The following is a 7,405-nucleotide window of genomic DNA, read 5'->3' as shown; positions in this document are numbered from 1 at the left end:
GAACATGGTAATAATAGGATGATTAGTGTAAAGCATGCCATGAAATACTTACAACAATTTAAAGCATATAGATTGCCATGGTATAGAAATGATGAATATACAATCTACCATATGAGAGGAATTTCCTCAAAGAATGGTGACATAATTTAAAAACATTTGAAGTGCTTTCTTTTTCTATGTGACTACACAAGACACATAATAAATGATAATTTAAGATACTTGCACTTTAAAGCATAATTGTTACCATCCTTTGGCTTTCCTCCATGTTGTAGGCCTTGACTTTTCGGCATAGGATTAATTTTTTATTTCCTACAACATCAATATCTTCCCTGAGATGATATGAGTTTTAGATATAACAATTCAAAATAACTTTGGGTCAATCTTGGATATAGATCATTGAAGATTGAGAGCTTGAGTTAATAAAAATTGAATTGACTCTCCCAAGCACCCCAAAGCTTCATATCATCTCCTTTTCCTGCAAAGCTTGTCAAGCATATTTTGGTACCCATCGCTTGATGGGTCCATCAAGGTTAGTCAACACAGATCTAGGAACCCAAAAGTCCTTTGTGTTAGCGCTTGGTAAACTCATTACCTTTCTAGCACAAGTTGCAATTTTAGGTTGCCTAGTTACATGTGAAATAATTGATAAGCTAGAAGTGGGGTTGTTACTAATGGGACAATCCTTGCATTGATGTCCCTTCTTTCGGCATATGTAACAAAGGCGATCTTCAAGTCTTGAAGATTTTTTCTTTCCTTGTTTCTTGCTTGCTACATGGTTAGTTAATATTTTCTTTTCTAGCACTATGCCTTTTTGTTTCAAATAGGGACAAGTCTTAATTAAGTGTCCCTTCTTTGAGCATTTAAAACAAAGTTTATCATCCTTGTTAATAATCAAGCCATTTTTAATATAGGGACATGACCTAATCGAGTGTCCCTTTTCAAAGCATTCACTACACTTCTTACTTCTCTTAGTGTGAAGTGTGACTTGATTATTACCTTAGATGTTACCTTTTATGGAGGCATGGTTGAGGCTTTTGGAATAGGTATTGATTTTCTTCTTTTGTTCCCTCCTCTTGGCAATCCTCAAGTCCTTGACATTTTCTTCAAGGGATTTAGTGCATGCCACGGTTGTTCCCGTCTCAAGCTTCTTCACCATGTGATCACGGTTATCTTGAGAAGGTTGAGCAATGCACTTCCCTTTTAGTTGAGTCAAGCTCATTTTTAGCCTCTCATTTTCTTCTTTGAGCTTTTGATATGTATCTTCTTTTGTTCCTGCAAATTCTAGCTCAAAGGAAGATTTGCTTGTCGATGGACAACAAGCATTAGCACAAGATAAAATAGTTTCAATTTGAATACATGTGCATGAGTGAGGTTGTTGAGATTTTAAGTTTTCTATTATAACCTCATGAGCAATATTTAACATGATATGATCATCCATAAGATTTTTATGAGAACGTAGAAGCATATCATATTTTTCTTGAAAAGCTAGATTTTCAATTTTTAGCTTTTCCATTTGGTCCTTAAGCAAGGCATTCCTATTTACTAATTGAGCGATACAATGTAAAGAGTTATCTTGCTCAATTGAAATAGTTTCATACCTTTGGACCAAATCAACATGAGAGCACTTTAGCTCCTCATGTTCTTTAGTCATCTCGTCAAATCTTAGCATTTTTATGGAGAGAATATCTTCTAGCATTTGACGAGCTTCGCTTTGCTCTCTTGCCCTTTTTAGAAGTTTGAGCATGACCGCCTTATCTTCTAGGCTTAGATGAGCGTAGAGTTGCATGAAGCTTCTTTCATCCTCCTCATCCTCATTTGTGCTTCCACCATCATTTTCATTAGCCACACAACATATGTGGGAATCGAAATTGGAAGATAAACCTTTTGGAGAGGTGGATTCATCGTTTGGTCTCCATCGTTCATTTTCTTCTTCTTCCTTCAAAGGGTTAGTTTCACAAGGAACAAAGGAAGTAGAAGCACAAAATGAACCATCATGTTTGGACTCATCAAATTTGATTTTAATTCTAGTCCAATGTCATGCGCATCACAAATAGGTTCATCATATATTATTATGAAGGCACGATAATCTTCTTTGCTAAGAGATTTACTTAAGATGTGATAAGCTAGATAGTTTAAGCATATACATCTTAGATCTTCCTCGGAAGCATTTTTCCTATCATAGCCGGAAGGAATGATACTCTTGCCAAAAATTTGTTCTAATTGAGGATCTATGGTTCTAAAAGCATTTATCACCCTAGTAGACCATGAATCATAATTAGAACAATCGGGAAGCAATATCTCAAGAGTTACCTCATTGTTTTCCTTCGGAGGTGTCTTCTTGTTCTTTTGGGATCTTCTACGAGCCATCACTTCGAGTTGTTAGACTCAATATGAAGTGCCTAGCTCTGATACCAATTGAAAGTCGCCTAGAGGGGGTGGATAGGCGAAACCTGAAAATTATAGCTCTAAATACAAACTAGATCCCTTGATTAGTGGTTAGAACAAGATTCACAATTATCGGAGTATAAAACTAAAACCTTTGCTTGCAATGAGTAGTGTTTTCAAAGAATGCGGAGTTTAATCAATAACAATACTATTAGAAATGTTAGTGGAGAATAATGCAAGAGGGCTTAGTTAAGAAGAAGATAAACACAAGTTCTTTCTTGCAAGGAGTTGCTTCTCTAAATGAGAATTTAACTTGAAGCAACACAAAATAATGTTAGCAAAGAGTAGCGCAAGAGAACTTAGAAAGGGAGAGAACAAACAAATCACAAGCAATAAACACACGAGACACGGGTGATTTGTTTTACCGAGGTTCGGCCCTCGAAGGCCTAGTCCCCGTTGAGGAGTCCACTAAGGACGGGTCTCTTTCAACCCTTTCCCTCTCTCCACCGATCATAAAAGACCGACGAGCTCTTCTTCTTCTCAAGGATCACTTAAGGCCCCGCAAGGATCACCACACTCTTTGGTGTCTCTTGCTAGCTTTACAAGCCTCCAAAACTTTGGAGGAAGTTCAATGGGAGTCAAAACTCCATGCACAAATGAACGCAAGATGTAGCACACACTTTGTCTCAATGAATCTCACAAGGCACTAGAGCTAAACTCTCACAAGAGGCTTTCTTTTGCTTGCTCTCTCTTTTGTGGCACTTGTGCGGTTTGTAGTGGTCTAAATCTTGTGTATAGGATGGATCAATGAATAGAGGTGGTTGGGAGGGCTTGGATATGTCAACTATATGACTTGGAATGTTGCTTGGGCTCCCACACTTTGAAGTGGCCGGTTGGGGTGGTATTTATAGCCACCAACCAAATTGTAGCCGTTGGAGAAGGCTACTGGTGATGGGCGCACCGGACAGTCCGGTGCACCACCAGACAGTGTCCGGTGCACCACCAGACAATGTTCGGTGCGCCGCCACGTCATCTTGTCGTTAGGGCTTGGAGCTGGCCGACCGTTGGAGGCTTTGTCCTCATGTGGCACCGGACAGTCCGGTGCCCCTCTGACCTGCTGCTCTGACTTCTGCCGCGACATTGTGCTGCACTGTTCATCCATCAGAGTCGACCATTGCGCGTAGATAGCCGTTGCTCCGCTGGTGCACCGGACAGTCCGGTGAATTATAGCGGAGCTGCGCCTGGGAAACCCTAAGCTGTGGAGTTGGAGTTGATTCACCCTGGTGCACCGGACACTGTCCGGTGGCACACCGGACAGTCCGGTGCGCCAGACCAGGGAACACTTCGGTTTCCTTTTTGCTCCTTTCTTTTGAAGCCTAACTTGTTCTTTTTATTGGTTTGTGTTGAACCTTTGGCACCTGTAGAATGTATGATCTAGAGCAAACTAGTTAGTCCAATTATTTGTGTTGGGCAATTCAACCACCAAAATCATTTAGGAAAAGGTGTGACCCTATTTCCCTTTCAGAATCAGTTCTCATCCATCTGTTTCTTTTCCTGTTTATGCATGTTGTTTCCCTCTACCCCTTTTGTGGATCTAAACTTCTGTTGTAATCATGAAACTCGAGTATAATGCCTATTCTTGCACTTGGTTTAGAACGTGACTTGATAATGAATGAGGATCTGATCACTAAAAGCTTGGTCTACGGAATGGTCCATGTTCGCGAGGGTGGTCTGGAGCTGGGTAGCCGCTTAGCCTGGTTCTGTACCGTAAGCCTACAACCATCCAACACCCCAGAACAACTGACCTAGTACCTCAGACTGAGTATTTCGGGGTCCGAACCGTTTTCAAACTCAAGGGATGATCCCAAACTAGGATCGACAAGAATAAGCGCTACTATTCGAAGGATTGAATACGGTAGAGCAAGGATCCTAAGGGTGCGCTGCTAAGCACCGATCCTTGGCCACAACAGGGATCGACCCCTGGTCCCATCGTAGTCTCAAGCTTCCGAGGTTACCAATATCCCAGGGGGCCAGCTGAGGGGAAAAACTTGCCACTCACCTAAAACCCCGTGTAGGATCCAATTTTTATTGCCTTCATGAAACCTGGATTACATTTCCACTTTGTCACTCGGTTTTAGAACCTTCCCTTGTAATGGATAAGGATTGGGTCACAAGGGGCTAAGTCCAGGGAAAATGACCATGTTCTCGGGGGTGGTCCGAAGGCAAGTAAGCCGCTTAGCCTGGTTCTGTACCGTAGGCCTGACTCCATACTAGAAGCCCTCCACCACCCTAGAACAGTTGTTCTAGTACCTAGGACTTGGCCCCTAGAGGCCTAAACCTTATCCTTACTGACGGACAAGTTCCTAAAATCCTGCTCGTCCAGAAGCATAATCCAGAGGATTGAATGTAATTAGAATGAGGTTCTCGTAGGTATGCCACTAAGCACCATAGTGGGGCCATGTGTAGGGACGCCTTTTCAATTCAGGTCACCAGACGTGGGGGCCATAAGCATGACGCCTTCTAGAAGCAAAGCACAGTTATGGTCCCACCTATGGGTTCGCCACCTCAGCTAAGGTGGGCCCACTGTTAGTACCACCGCCTGCACGAGGAGCAGGAGCGTCGGTGATAGGAGTTGGAGCAACAGGGCTCTTCTTCCTCGCCTCAGCAGGAGGTAGAGTCTGTGAGGAGCTGCTCTCCTGTGCCCCCGCTGGAGGCACCCCCTGCACCACCACTGGGCGTCCCGACCGTTGGAGTAGCTGTTGGAGGAGACCCCAATGACGGAGATTACGACAGCAGCTCGAGCTACATCATCGACCTTTCAGAGGAGCACTAAGCCAGAGGGATGGGTTGCTCAGTGCTCGGTGGGGTGGCCGATGGTCTCGACCTGAGGTATTACCCCCACCGTCCATCTGGCAGCACAGAAGGTGTGGTTGTCTCACCTGTTGGTGAGAACAATCCTAGGTTGAGCAGCACAGTCAACCTAGTCGTCGTACTAAACACGGAGCTGGACCATGCTTTAGATGAGCTGAGTAGGGCTCGTGCTGAGATCACCCAGTTGCGGACTGAGCGTGCGGAGCGTCGTCACCTGGAGGATGGCTCTCCCGCTCCCGTCGGGACTCAACCCGTACCGCTCACCTCAGCATGGGTACCATGCCTATGGTAACCCCGACTGCAGGACCGGGATAAATTTAGAATCATAGATCGTCAGCGTCGGATCTTGTAATTAATGTTTAAAATAGAAGTCTTAGTCTTAGTCTTAGCCTTAGTCTTACTCTTAGTTAGTTTTAGTTAGATATGGTAGTTTGCTTATCCTATGTTTTTATGTTTGTCATGATGGACTATGATGGATTTGGACCTTTGTAACGACTGTCGCCAGAGTGTGGGTACCCCCTGCACTTTGGTTTACATGTTAATGTTAATAAAATTAGTTATCTAGTTGGGAAGCCCTTTTATTCTACTTTCCTCTTTATCTGAGAAGTTGTGTTTGCCTGTGTTGGGAGTCAGTGAAGATGCTCATTGGTTCAATGTTGTGGAAGAATTTCATACTCTTTTCTTATACTGCAAGATTTGCAAGGTCAGTTCTGATATGTGATTGCATTATGCAGATGTCAAACAACAGGCACAGAGGAGGAAGGCGTGCTTAGCAGGAGCAGCCAGCATCGCAAGATGAGGCACCACAGCAGCAGCAGCCACCACCACCCCCGATGACAATAGAGCAGATGTTCTTGATGCAGACTCAAGAAGTTCAAGCTATTGGTCAGACCCTGGCCGCTGTGCAGCAAGTGCAGCAGCAATAGCCCCCACCTCAGATGCCTGAGATGCCTAGAGACAAATGTGCTGAATTCATGAGAGGTCATCCCCCATTGTTCGCTCACTCCGTTGACCCCATTGATGTTGAAGATTGGCTGCGTACCGTGGAGCGGGAGTTGCACACCGCTCAGTGTGATGACAGAAAGAAAGTTCTGTATGGTCCCCGTTTGTTGAGGGGAGCAACTCAGTCTTGGTGGGAGTCCTACCTCGCCACCCACGCCAACCCTGACACCATCACCTGGGAGGAATTCAGAGATAATTTTCGTCAGTATCATGTTCCAGCAGGTCCGATGACAGTGAAAAAAGAGGAATTTCTGGCGCTCAAGTAAGGGCCCATGTCCGTCAGTGAGTACCGAGATAGGTTTCTGCAGCTGTCCTGCTATGCTCCTGAAGATGTCAGCACAGATGCCAAGAGGCAGTATCGTTTCTTAGGAGGCTTAGTCGATCCCCTGCACTATTAGCTGATGAATCATACTTTCCCCACATTTCAGCACCTGATCGATAGAGCAATCATGACAGAGAAGAAGCGCAAGGAGATGGAGGATCGCAAGCACAAGATTGCTGGACCTTAGCCTGGAGGCAGCAATCGCCCCCGTTTCTTAGGCAACCCGCCTAAGCAGTTCAAGCAGAATCAGCGCCCACCTCAGCAGCAGTTTTAGAGGCAGTAACCCCATCACCAGCAGCAGAATCGCTATAATAGTGAGACATGAGGAAGTCAGTTCCAGAGGCAGAATCAGCAGGCACCTCGCCTCCCCGCCCCAGCAACCAACCAGAGCAGTCAAGCAGCCCCAATGCAAGGCGGAGGCAGAGCATGTTTCCATTATGGAGAGCAAGGCCATTGGGTGATGCATTGTCCAAAGAAGGCAGCCCAGCAGCAGTCAGGCCCTAGTGCCCGAGCGAAGCAGAATGTGACTCAGCCAGGAGCAGGCAACCGCGTCCAGACATGCTACAACCATGGGAGACTAAACCATTTGGAGGCTGAAGCAGTTCAAGAAACACCAGGCATGATAGTAGGTATGTTTCCAGTCGACTCCCATATTGCAGAAGTATTATTTGATACTGGAGCAACACATTCATTTATTACTGCATCATGTGTAGAAGCACATAATCTTCCAATAACTACCATGTCAACACTCATTCAAATTGATTCAGTCGGTGGTAAAGTTCGAGCCGATAGTGTTTGCTTGAATGTAAGCGTGGAAATAAGGGG

Source organism: Zea mays, chromosome 3, assembly GCF_902167145.1.
Source record: "Zea mays cultivar B73 chromosome 3, Zm-B73-REFERENCE-NAM-5.0, whole genome shotgun sequence".
In the NCBI taxonomy this organism is placed as follows: Eukaryota; Viridiplantae; Streptophyta; class Magnoliopsida; order Poales; family Poaceae; genus Zea; species Zea mays.
Note: the sequence above shows the minus strand (reverse complement) of the source record.